Consider the following 14,161-nt stretch of genomic DNA (forward strand, 5'->3'; position numbering starts at 1 on the left):
CAAAAAGATGGAAAATAGCTCTCAATCCTCGAGCTCGGTGGCGTAGATGAACGGGCCGCGGCGGAGCCAGCAGGTCCCGAGATGGATGAAGGAAGACGACGGTCCGCGGCAGAGCCAGCAGGTCCCGATGAAGGTGGTGGTTACAAACGGTCCGCGGCCACGCCAGCAGGTCCCGACGATGATGAAGGATAGGGTGGTTCCCAAAGCCGCGGCAGCGCCAGCAGGCAAGACGAGGGTGCACAAGACAGAGCTACGGCAGCGCCAGTAGTCCCTCAAGGATGAGTTCTTCTTTGCGTCTCTCGACTCCAAGATACAACTGCCGTCCTGCTCTGGAGCTGCCCCAGTTATAGGGCTGGTGTGCTTTGATGTCCGGACCCTCGCACTTGGAGGTCGGGAGGTCCGGGATGAGGGGGTTCAGACACCCAGCAGGGGGGTGGAGCCAGCGCCCGGGGAGGCGATGGGCGAGCGGCACTTGGCGGGGGAGAGCCATCGACACCTCCTGCTCCCATTGACTGACCAAGTAGCCCGCTCACCTCCTGGGTGGATGTTGGTGCCGGGATGTCTGAGGCCTGGCCAGGCCCAGGGTTGAGGTCGATCGGGGGCCAGGCGGCCTCGTGGTGGAGTGTCCAAGATGGCGCCCAGGATGGGCGCGCAGGCCGGTAGTGGGTCGGCCTACGCGGTCAACAGGTTCGAGTGTAGGGGTCCCTGCGGGGACGGTGGACGTGCAATGGTGGTGTGTGGTACTTGCGTGGCTGGTTCGGGCCTGGTTGGGCCGGGGGAGAGCGGCCCTTCATGTGGCCTGTCCAACAGCACAGGACTCCCAGCAGTGCCCATACATAGGAGGGGGGTGTGGATATGACTCCCAGCAGTGCCCAGACACCGGAGGGGTGGGTGGATATGACTCCCAGCAGTGCCCAGACATAGGAGGGGTGTGTGCACAGGTCTCCCAGCAGTGCCCAGACATAGGAGGGGGTGTAGATATGACTCCTAGCAGTGCCCAGACATAGAAGGGGGTGTGGATATGACTCCCAGCAGTGCCCAGACATAGGAGGGGTGTGTGGATATGACTCCCAGCAGTTTCCAGACATAGGAGGGGTGTGTGGATATGACTCCCAGCAGTGCCCAGAAATAGGAGGGGGTGTAAATTTGACTCCCAGCAGGTCCCAGACATAGGAGGGGGGGATGTGGATATGACTCCTAGCAGTACCAAGACATAGGAGGGGTGTCTGCACAGGACTCCCAGCAGTACCCAGACATAGGGGGGTGGCACAATATGACTCCCAGCAGTGCCCTGACATGGGAGGGGTGTGTGGATATTACTCCCAGCAGTGCCCAGACATAGGAGGGGGGTGTAGATATGACTCCCAGCAGTGCCCAGACATAGAAGGGGGTTTGGATATGACTCCAAACAGTGCCCAGACATAGGACAGGGGTGTGGATATGACTCCCAGCAGTGTCCAGACATAGGAGGGGTGGGTGGATATGACTCCCAGCAGAGCTCAGACATAGGAGGGGAGGTGGATATGACTCCCAGCAGTGCCCAGACATGACAGGGGTGGGTGGCTATGACACCCAGCAGTGCCCAGACATAAGAGGAGTGTGTGCACAGGACTCCCAGCAGTGCCCAGACATAGGAGGGGGTGTAGATATGACTCTCAGCAGTGCCCAGACATAGGAGGGGGTGTGGATATGACTCCTAGCAGTGCCCAGACATAGGAGGGGGTGTGGATATGACTCCTAGCAGTGCCCAGACATAGGAGGGGTGTGTGCACAGGACTCCCAGCAGTGCCCAGACATAGGAGGGGGGTGTAGATATGACTCCTAGCAGTGCCCAGACATAGGAGGGGGTGTGGATATGACTCCCAGCAGTGCCCAGACATAGGAGGAGTGTGTGGATATGACTCCCAGCAGTGCCCAGACATAGGAGGGGTGTGTGGATATGACTCCCAGCAGTGCCCAGACATAGGAGGGGGTGTAAATTTGACTCCCAGCAGGTCCCAGACATAGGAGGGGGGGATGTGGATATGACTCCCAGCAGTGCCCAGACATAGGAGGGGGGTGTGACCTGGACTCCCAGCAGTGACCAGACATGACAGGGGTGGGTGGATATGACTCCCAGCAGTGCCCAGACATAGGAGGGGTGTGTGCACAGGACTCCCAGCAGTGCCCAGACATAGGAGGGGGGTGTGGATATGACTCCCAGCTGTGCCCAGACATAGGAGGGGTGTCTGCACAGGACTCCCAGCAGTGCCCAGACATAGGAGGGGTGGCAGGATATGACTCCCAGCAGTGCCCATACATAGAAGGGGTGTGTGGATATGACTTCCAGCAGTGCCCAGAGATAGGAGGGGAGTGTGGATATGACTCCCAGCTGTGCCCAGACATAGGAGGGGTGTGTGCACAGGACTCCCAGCAGTGCCCAGACATAGGAGGGGTGGCAGGATATGACTCGCAGCAGTACCCAGACATAGGAGGGGTGGCAGGATATGACTCGCAGCAGTGCCCAGACATAGGAGGGGGTGTTGATATGACTACCAGCAGTGCCCAGACATGGGAGGGGTGTGTGCATTGTACTCCCAGCAGTGCCCAGCCATAGGAGGGGTGTCTGCACAGGACTCCCAGCAGTGCCCAGACATAGGAGGGGTGGCAGGATATGACTCCCAGCAGTGCCCAGACATGACAAGGGTGGGTGGATATGACTCCCAGCAATGCCCAGACATAGGAGTGGTGGGTGGATATGACTCCCAGCAGAGCTCAGACATAGGAGGGGAGGTGGATATGACTCCCAGCAGTGCCCAGACATGACAGGGGTGGGTGGCTATGACACCCAGCAGTGCCCAGACATAAGAGGAGTGTGTGCACAGGACTCCCAGCAGTGCCCAGCCATAGGAGGGGGTGTAGATATGACTCCCAGCAGTGCCCAGACATAGGAGGGGGTGTGGATATGACTCCTAGCAGTGCCCAGACATAGGAGGGGGTGTGGATATGACTCCTAGCAGTGCCCAGACATAGGAGGGGTGTGTGCACAGGACTCCCAGCAGTGCCCAGACATAGGAGGGGGGTGTAGATATGACTCCTAGCAGTGCCCAGACATAGGAGGGGGTGTGGATATGACTCCCAGCAGTGCCCAGACATAGGAGGAGTGTGTGGATATGACTCCCAGCAGTGCCCAGACATAGGAGGGGTGTGTGGATATGACTCCCAGCAGTGCCCAGACATAGGAGGGGGTGTAAATTTGACTCCCAGCAGGTCCCAGACATAGGAGGGGGGATGTGGATATGACTCCCAGCAGTGCCCAGACATAGGAGGGGGGTGTGACCTGGACTCCCAGCAGTGACCAGACATGACAGGGGTGGGTGGATATGACTCCCAGCAGTGCCCAGACATAGGAGGGGTGGCAGGATATGACTCCCAGCAGTGCCCAGACATAGGAGGTGTGGGTAGGTATGACTCCCAGCAGTGTCCAGACATAGGAGGGGTGTGTGCACAGGACTCCCAGCAGTGCCCAGACATAGGAGGGGGTTGTAGATTTGACTCCCAGCAGTGCCCAGACATAGGAGGGGGGTGTGGATATGACTCCCAGCAGTGCCCAGACATTGGAGGGGGGTGTGACCTGGACCCCCAGCAGTGCCCAGACATGACAGGAGTGGGTGGATATTACACCCAGCAGTGCCCAGACATGACAGGGGTGAGTGGCTATGACACACAGCAGTGCCCAGACATAGGAGGGGGTGTAGATATGACTCCCAGCAGTGCCCAGACATCGGAGTGTTGGGTGGATATGACTCCCAGCAGTGCCCAGACATAGGAGGGGTGTGTGCACAGGACTCCCAGCAGTGCCCATACATAGGAGGGGGGTGTGGATATGACTCCCAGCAGTGCCCAGACACCGGAGGGGTGGGTGGATATGACTCCCAGCAGTGCCCAGACATAGGAGGGGTGTGTGCACAGGTCTCCCAGCAGTGCCCATACATAGGAGGGGGGTGTAGATATGACTCCTAGCAGTGCCCAGACATAGAAGGGGGTGTGGATATGACTCCCAGCAGTGCCCAGACATAGGAGGGGTGTGTGGATATGACTCCCAGCAGTTTCCAGACATAGGAGGGGTGTGTGCACAGGACTCCCAGCAGTGCCCAGACATAGGAGGGGTTGTAGATTTGACTCCCAGCAGTGCCCAGACATAGGAGGGGGGGTGGATATGACTCCCAGCAGTGCCCAGACATTGGAGGGGGGTGTGACCTGGACTCCCAGCAGTGCCCAGACATGACAGGAGTGGGTGGATATTACTCCCAGCAGTGCCCAGACATGACAGGGGTGAGTGGCTATGACTCCCAGCAGTGCCCAGACATAGGAGGGGGTGTAGATATAACTCCCAGCAGTGCCCAGACATCGGAGTGTTGGGTGGATATGACTCCCAGCAGTGCCCAGACATAGGAGGGGTGTGTGCACAGGACTCCCAGCAGTGCCCATACATAGGAGGGGGGTGTGGATATGACTCCCAGCAGTGCCCAGACACCGGAGGGGTGGGTGGATATGACTCCCAGCAGTGCCCAGACATAGGAGGGGTGTGTGCACAGGACTCCCAGCAGTGCCCATACATAGGAGGGGGTGTGGATATGACTCCTAGCAGTACCCAGACATAGGAGGGGTGTCTGCACAGGACTCCCAGCAGTACCCAGATATAGGGGGGTGGCACAATATGACTCCCAGCAGTGCCCTGACATGGGAGGGGTGTGTGGATATTACTCCCAGCAGTGCCCAGACATAGGAGGGGGGTGTAGATATGACTCCCAGCAGTGCCCAGACATAGGAGGGGGTGTAAATTTGACTCCCAGCAGGTCCCAGACATAGGAGGGGGGATGTGGATATGACTCCCAGCAGTGCCCAGACATAGGAGGGGGGTGTGACCTGGACTCCCAGCAGTGACCAGACATGACAGGGGTGGGTGGATATGACTCTCAGCAGTGCCCAAACATAGGAGGGGTGGCAGGATATGACTCCCAGCAGTGCCCAGACATAGGAGGTGTGGGTAGGTATGACTCCCAGCAGTGTCCAGACATAGGAGGGGTGTGTGCACAGGACTCCCAGCAGTGCCCAGACATAGGAGGGGGTTGTAGATTTGACTCCCAGCAGTGCCCAGACATAGGAGGGGGGTGTGGATATGACTCCCAGCAGTGCCCAGACATTGGAGGGGGGTGTGACCTGGACCCCCAGCAGTGTCCAGACATGACAGGAGTGGGTGGATATTACTCCCAGCAGTGCCCAGACATGACAGGGGTGAGTGGCTATGACACACAGCAGTGCCCAGACATAGGAGGGGGTGTAGATATGACTCCCAGCAGTGCCCAGACATCGGAGTGTTGGGTGGATATGACTCCCAGCAGTGCCCAGACATAGGAGTGTGTGTGCACAGGACTCCCAGCAGTGCCCATACATAGGAGGGGGGTGTGGATATGACTCCCAGCAGTGCCCAGACACCGGAGGGGTGGGTGGATATGACTCCCAGCAGTGCCCAGACATAGGAGGGGTGTGTGCACAGGTCTCCCAGCAGTGCCCAGACATAGGAGGGGGGTGTAGATATGACTCCTAGCAGTGCCCAGACATAGAAGGGGGTGTGGATATGACTCCCAGCAGTGCCCAGACATAGGAGGGGTGTGTGGATATGACTCCCAGCAGTTTCCAGACATAGGAGGGGTGTGTGGATATGACTCCCAGCAGTGCCCAGACATAGGAGGGGGTGTAAATTTGACTCCCAACAGGTCCCAGACATAGGAGGGGGGATGTGGATATGACTCCCAGCAGTGCCCAGACATAGGAGGGGTGTGTGACCTGGACTCCCAGCAGTGACCAGACATGACAGGGGTGGGTGGATATGACTCCCAGCAGTGCCCAGACATCGGAGGGGTGGCAGGATATGACTCCCAGCAGTGCCCAGACATAGGAGGTGTGGGTGGGTATGACTCCCAGCAGTGCCCAGACATAGGAGGGGTGTGTGCACAGGACTCCCAGCAGTGCCCAGACATAGGAGGGGTTGTAGATTTGACTCCCAGCAGTGCCCAGACATAGGAGGGGGGGTGGATATGACTCCCAGCAGTGCCCAGACATTGGAGGGGGGTGTGACCTGGACTCCCAGCAGTGCCCAGACATGACAGCAGTGGGTGGATATTACTCCCAGCAGTGCCCAGACATGACAGGGGTGAGTGGCTATGACACACAGCAGTGCCCAGACATAGGAGGGGGTGTAGATATGACTCCCAGCAGTGCCCAGACATCGGAGTGTTGGGTGGATATGACTCCCAGCAGTGCCCAGACATAGGAGGGGTGTGTGCACAGGACTCCCAGCAGTGCCCATACATAGGAGGGGGGTGTGGATATGACTCCCAGCAGTGCCCAGACACCGGAGGGGTGGGTGGATATGACTCCCAGCAGTGCCCAGACATAGGAGGGGTGTGTGCACAGGTCTCCCAGCAGTCCCCAGACATAGGAGGGGGGTGTAGATATGACTCCTAGCAGTGCCCAGACATAGAAGGGGGTGTGGATATGACTCCCAGCAGTGCCCAGACATAGGAGGGGTGTGTGGATATGACTCCCAGCAGTTTCCAGACATAGGAGGGGTGTGTGGATATGACTCCCAGCAGTGCCCAGACATAGGAGGGGGTGTAAATTTGACTCCCAACAGGTCCCAGACATAGGAGGGGGGGATGTGGATATGACTCCCAGCAGTGCCCAGACATAGGAGGGGTGTGTGACCTGGACTCCCAGCAGTGACCAGACATGACAGGGGTGGGTGGATATGACTCCCAGCAGTGCCCAGACATAGGAGGGGTGGCAGGATATGACTCCCAGCAGTGCCCAGACATAGGAGGTGTGGGTGGGTATGACTCCCAGCAGTGCCCAGACATAGGAGGGGTGTGTGCACAGGACTCCCAGCAGTGCCCAGACATAGGAGGGGTTGTAGATTTGACTCCCAGCAGTGCCCAGACATAGGAGGGGGGGTGGATATGACTCCCAGCAGTGCCCAGACATTGGAGGGGGGTGTGACCTGGACTCCCAGCAGTGCCCAGACATGACAGCAGTGGGTGGATATTACTCCCAGCAGTGCCCAGACATGACAGGGGTGAGTGGCTATGACTCCCAGCAGTGCCCAGACATAGGAGGGGGTGTAGATATAACTCCCAGCAGTGCCCAGACATCGGAGTGTTGGGTGGATATGACTCCCAGCAGTGCCCAGACATAGGAGGGGTGTGTGCACAGGACTCCCAGCAGTGCCCATACATAGGAGGGGGGTGTGGATATGACTCCCAGCAGTGCCCAGACACCGGAGGGGTGGGTGGATATGACTCCCAGCAGTGCCCAGATATAGGAGGGGTGTGTGCACAGGACTCCCAGCAGTGCCCATACATAGGAGGGGGTGTGGATATGACTCCTAGCAGTACCCAGACATAGGAGGGGTGTCTGCACAGGACTCCCAGCAGTACCCAGACATAGGGGGGTGGCACAATATGACTCCCAGCAGTGCCCTGACATGGGAGGGGTGTGTGGATATTACTCCCAGCAGTGCCCAGACATAGGAGGGGGGTGTAGATATGACTCCCAGCAGTATTTATTTATTTATTATTTATTTATTATAAAGTTTTGTATAGCGCGAACAAGACCCGTGGGTATCAGAGCGCTTAACATGAAATAAGAAAAGGAAAAAGGTTAACATATGTATGAGCAGTTAGCAAGCAACCGCAGTGAGGTAGATGACATATATATTCGTAGCACATGTGACGTTAGCGTAAGTAAATATTCTATGATTAAATAATAACAAAACATGTATATATACCAGATATGAGGTAGCACGGTATAGGTTCGAGAAAAATGCTGTTCTCCTGTCCAATCAAATATCCATTCCTGTCGGCCTTTGGGTTGTTCTCATACGTATTCCATTATATTATTGTCTGTGCTTCCCATTTTAATGGCGTACCTGATCTGAACTAAGGCAGTAGTACAGCAGATCCATAATCAGTGATCTCCACTAAGTAATGTATCTATTCATCAGCAGGCTCTTCACTTCCCGTTTGAATGTTACCAGATTCTGGATTTTCCTGATGTTTGGAGGGAGTGAGTTCCATATCCTGGGGGCCGCTCCTGAGAACGCTCTTTCATAGGTTTTTTCTTTCGGAAGAAGGCTGGTCGTAGTAGCAGCTCCTCAGCACTCCTAGATGGTCGGTTGCCACCGGACAACTGAATTTTCTTTGCTAGATATCTTGGGGTGTTGTCGTGTAATGCTTTATGTGTGATACATGCTATCTTCATTTGGATTCTTGCTTCATATGGTAGCCAGTTTAGTGCTTTCAGGTGCGGGGATATATGGTCATATTTCCTAGTTCCGGTGATAAGTCTTGCGGCAGCGTTAAGACAGGCTTTCAATGGTGCTGTGGACGTTTTTGGTAGTCCAGCCAAGGTGGTGCACCCATATTCAATCCTCGAGATAACTAAGGATTGGATTGCCAATTTGAGGTCTGACTCTGTGATGAAGGGTTTCAATTTTCTTAGGTAGTTCAAGTGAAAGCGGGCACTTTTCGCCATTGAGTTAATGTGGGCTTTCATGTCTAGATTCTCATCTAAGATGATTCCTAGAGATTTGGCTGAGTTGACAAGGGTTGGGGTGCAGTTTAGCGTCGTCATGACTTTCATCCATTCCTTTATTTCTGTATTGCTCCTTGGTGGAGAGATAAGTAGGAACTCTGTTTTATGTGCATTCAGCTTCAGGTGGTTTGCCGTTAACCATTGAAGTGCCATTTTTAGTGTCTCATTCATTAATTCCAATTCTTTTATGGATCCGATCTTTACGTAAATTTGCGTGTCATCAGCATACATGTGATAGGATATTTGAGATTTTTGGAGAATTTCTGTGAGTGGTTCGACGTATAGGTTGAACAGATCTGGGGATAGTGTCGATCCTTGAGGGACTCCAATTGCGATAGGGCTAGGAGGTGAGATTGATTGGTTAACCAGGAAGCGCTGTGTTCTGTTCTGTAAAAAGGACTCAAACCATTTCAGCACTATTCCCGATATTCCCATCCTGTCCTGTAGCCTGGTCAGTAATGCTTCATGATTTACCGTATCAAATGCCGATGACAAGTGTTAGACGGACCGGGAGGGTCGGCCGAGGATAAGGGGAGAGGTCTCCGGGGAGAGCCGTCTCCAGTGAATCGTACAGACAAGTAACTTCCCCCCCACAGACGGACACCACACAATGATAAAGTTCAACGATACTTTATAGGCAATTCTTCAAGTACGGTAGAATGGTACAAGGAGGTCTGGACTCAGGGGTCCCCTCTATTCTGGTCTCTGTTTGGGAAAAGGGTAGCGGGACAGTCTTGTTACCAAAAAGATGGAAATAGCTCTCAATCCTCGAGCTCGGTGGTGTAGATGAACGGGCCGCGGCGGAGCCAGCAGGTCCCGAGATGGATGAAGGAAGACGACGGTCCGCGGCAGAGCCAGCAGGTCCCGATGAAGGTGGTGGTTACAAACGGTCCGCGGCCACGCCAGCAGGTCCCGACGACGATGAAGGATAGGGTGGTTCCCAAAGCCGCGGCAGCGCCAGCAGGCAAGACGAGGGTGCACAAGACAGAGCTACGGCAGCGCCAGTAGTCCGTCAAGGATGAGTTCTTCTTTGCGTCTCTCGACTCCAAGATACAACTCCCGTCCTGCTCTGGAGCTGCCCCAGTTATAGGGCTGGTGTGCTTTGATGTCCGGACCCTCGCACCTGGAGGTCGGGAGGTCCGGGATGAGGGAGTCCCGACACCCAGCAGGGGGGTGGAGCCAGCGCCCGGGGAGGCGATGGGCGAGCGGCACTTGGCGGGGGAGAGCCATCGACACCTCTTGCTCCCATTGACTGACCAAGTAGCCCGCTCACCTCCTGGGTGGACGTTGGTGCCGGAATGTCTGAGGCCTGGCCAGGCCCAGGGTTGAGGTCGATCGGGGGCCAGGCGGCCTCGTGGTGGAGTGTCCAAGATGGCGCCCAGGATGGGCGCGCAGGCCGGTAGTGGGTCGGCCTACGCGGTCAACAGGTTCGAGTGTAGGGGTCCCTGCGGGGACGGTGGACGTGCAATGGTGGTGTGTGGTACTTGCGTGGCTGGGCTCGGGCCTGGTTGGGCCGGGGGAGAGCGGCCCTTCATGTGGCCTGTCCAACATGCGTCCCCCCCAGCTGAAGGCGGGGAGAGTTACCCATCCTCTTGGGGACTCTTCTCGTCGAGGCGGAAGAACCGGGACAGGCCATCTGCGTTGGCGTGATCTGGCCCAGGCCGGTGTTCAACTGTGAAGTCCATCCCTTGTAGGGAGATGGACCAGCGTAGTAACTTCGGGTTTTCCCCCCGCATCTGCATCAGCCACTGCAGGGGTCGGTGGTCGGTCTGTACCCGAAAGGGTGTGCCAAAAAGGTAGGGCCGGAGCTTCTTGAGGGCCCACACCACCGCGAAGGCCTCCCTCTCTATGGTGCTCCAGCGTTGTTCCCGTGGTAGGAGTCGCCGGCTGATGAAGGCCACCGGTTGATCACGGCCTTCGGTGTTCACTTGAGACAGGACTGCCCCAATGCCATGGTCGGAGGCATCCGTCTGGACGATGAACTCCCGGCTGTAGTCGGGGGCCTGGAGCACAGGGGCGGAGCACATGGCGGCTTTCAATTGTTCAAATGCAGCTTGACACTCTGGGGTCCAGTTGACTTTCTGGGGCTGATTTTTTGACGTGAGTTCTGTGAGGGGCCTCACGATAGTACCATAGTCTTTCACGAACCTTCGGTAATAGCCCGTGAGGCCCAGGAAGGCTCGTACCTCGGTCTGGGTGATGGGGGGCTGCCAGGACTGGATGGCGGCAATTTTTAGCTGCAGAGGGGCCACCAGGCCGCTTCCCACCTGGTGCCCGAGGTAGGTTACAGACCCTTGCCCAATTTGACACTTGCTGGCCTTGATCGTGAGGCCAGCTCGCTGAAGGGCTTGCAGCACTGCTCGGAGGTGGTGGAGGTGCTCGGACCAATGGTTGCTGTATACAGCGATGTCGTCTAGGTAGGCGGCGCTGAATCCTTCGAGCCCCGCCAGGACCTGATTGACGAGCCGTTGGAATGTTGCTGGGGCATTCTTCATGCCAAAGGGCATGACGGTGAAATGGTAATGGCCATCGGGAGTGGAAAAGGCAGAACGTTCTTGTGCCCGGGGTGTGAGGCCGATTTGCCAGTAGCCCGCCGTCAGGTCGAAGATACTGAGGTAGCGGGCAGCTCCCATGCGGTCGATTAGTTCATCTGCCCGGGGGATGGGATGTGCGTCTGTCCTGGTGACCGCATTCAAGCCCCGGTAGTCGATGCAGAACCGGAGTTCGGGTGTGGTGCCGGGGGCAGCTGCTTTGGGGACCAGTACTACAGGGCTGGCCCAGGGGCTGTCTGAGGGCTCGATGACCCCGAGCGTGAGCATTTTGGCTACTTCTTCCTGGATGCAGGCCCGTACCCGATCTGGCACGCGGTAGGCCCGGTGGCGGATAGGGGGGCTGTCCCCCGTGTCCACATCGTGCGTACACCAGGAAGTGACACCTGGGGTGAGGGAGAACAGGCTGGCGAATTGTGACAGGAGAACTCGGCACTCCTGGCGTTGCTCTCGGGTGAGGGCCTCTGAGAGTCGGACCCCATCTACGGAGCCGTCTTTCTCCCGAGTTCGTAGAAGGTCAGGGAGGGGCTCGGAGTCCTCTTCAGCCCCATTGTCTGTGGCCATCAGGAGGCTGAGTTCTGTCCGTACAAAGTGCGGTTTCAGTCTGTTAGCGTGGAGGACCCGGAGGGGGTTCCGGGAAGATTCCAAGTCGATGAGATAGGTAGCCGGACCCTTGCGCTCGACCACTTTGAAGGGCCCTGTCCACTTGTCTTGTAGGGCGCAGGGTTCGGTGGGGGACATCACCCATACCTGTTGCCCAGGTTCAAATTCGATGGAGGAGGCATTCCGGTCATACCACCTTTTCATGTCCTCTTGACTGGCCTCTAGGTGGGCTTTTGCTAGTTCTCGGAATCGCCGGGTCTGGTTGCGGAGAGTTAGGAGGTAGCGGAAAACATCTGGTGGGTTCTTTAGAGGGGGCATCTCCCAGCCTTCCTTGACTAGGCTGAGCGGTCCCCGCACGGGGTGTCCATATAGCAGTTCAAATGGGCTGAAGCCCAGGGACTTCTGGGGAACCTCTCGATAGGCGAAGAGGAGGCACGGCAGCAGCACATCCCACTGGCGACGGAGGGGCTCTTCCAACCCCCCGATCATCCCTTTGAGCGTGCGGTTGAACCGCTCAACGAGTCCGTTTCCTTGAGGGTGATAGGGGGTCGTGAACCGGTAGGTAACCCCGCACTGTTGCCAGAGAGACTTCATATATCTCGAAATAAAGTTCGTGCCTCTGTCACTGACGACCTCCCGGGGGAAGCCCACCCGGGAGAAGATCCCCATCAGCGCCCGGCCGACTACCGGGGCTGTCACAGTCCGCAGGGGAACAGCCTCCGGGTAGCGGGTGGCGTGGTCCACTAGCACCAGGATGAATCGATGGCCTTGTTTTGTGCGCGGGTCCAGGGGCCCTACGATATCGATTCCGACCCTCTCGAACGGGGTGGTGACCACGGGAAAAGGTTGCAGGGGGGCTTTCAGTTTGCGGCCGCTCTTTCCACTGGCTTGGCACGTGGGGCAAGATCGGCAATGCTGGTGTACATTGTCCCTCATTTTGGGCCAGAAGAAGTGGGTCACCAGGCGGCTATAGGTTTTGTCTTGACCCAGGTGTCCTGCCAGGGGGACATCGTGGGCCAGGTTTAGCAGAAAGTCTCTAAAACGGAGGGGTACCACTAGGACTCGGCTGGCCCCCAGCTCCGCGATTCTTTGCTCACTGTACAGCAGATCATTGTCCCAGTAGACCCAGTGAGTTCCGGAGGTATCCCCTGCGCTTTGGGCTAGCGCTTGCTGGCGGAGTCCCTCGAGGGAGGGACAGGTCTTTTGTTCTTGGCGAAATTGTTCTTGCGTGGGCCCCCCCTCTTGAGGCCACTGGTCGGGGTTAGCGAGGTCTGGAGGTTGAGCTGGTTCGGGGGGGACGTCACGGTCGGTGGTTTCGGCGGGGGCGACCGGAGGCGGTGGCGCCGGCCATTCGGGTTCCTCTGGGCGGGGGTTGGCACGGGCGGTCATGGACCGGGTGGTGACGCACGCCCAGTCCGGGACGCCCAACATCCCCAGGTGCTCTTTTCGTTCGACTGCTGCCCATGGAGAGCTTTCCAGGTCATTACCCAGGAGGCAGTCTACGGGGGCATCATCTCGGACCGTCACCTTCAACATGCCGGAGACCCCTCCCCATTCGAAGGGGACGCAGGCCATCCGACACAGACTTTCTGAGTTATCGGCTGAACGTACAGGGCAGAGAATGTTTGGTAAGTATTGTTCGGGGGTCACCAGGTGACAGCGGACGGCTGTTACACTGGCCCCAGTGTCACGCAGGGCTTCAGCCCGGCGTCCATTGATGCCCACCCATTGGCTGTACTTCTGGGTATTAGCGGGTAGGGGGACCCGCGGGACCATGTCTCTCCCCCCTAGGCAGGCGAGAGCCATGGTGGCTGGCTCCCATTCTTGGTGTTCCTGTTCATATTCTTCTTGTTCCTCTGAGATCTGTTCCTCCCCCAGAGCAGCAGCGGCTACTTGGGGGGGTCTTGGGCTCTGGTACTGGGGGCAGTTTGGGTCGTTTGCATAGTGTCCGACTCGTTGGCATCGATGGCAGGTACCATTGGCTCGATATCCCGGTCGCGCTGGGGTGCTGCCCCGGTTGGCCGGGGGGGTGGTGCTGGTAGTGGGGGTGACCGGAGCGTTGCTTCTTCCGCGTCCTTGGCCTCCTCCTCCTCGGGGACGGTGCTGACCATTGTTGTTCCGGTTCTGTTCGTAGGACCCATTTCGACCCACTCTGGTGATCTCCCACCGGTCAGCTTCGGCTGCGAGCTGCCGGGGATCCGTTAACTTGCTGTCGAGGAGGTGCTGGCGAAGTTCAATGAAGCAATTGTTCGACAGATGCTCCCATACCATAAGATTGAACAGTTGTTCGTAGGTTGTGACCTTGCTTCCTTTGATCCAGCCCTCGAAGGCTCGGCTAAAGTAATTGACATAGTCCACCCAAGTTGTACCCGGGA

Source organism: Lissotriton helveticus, chromosome 4_1 (genome assembly GCF_964261635.1).
Source record: "Lissotriton helveticus chromosome 4_1, aLisHel1.1, whole genome shotgun sequence".
NCBI lineage: Eukaryota > Metazoa > Chordata > Amphibia > Caudata > Salamandridae > Lissotriton > Lissotriton helveticus.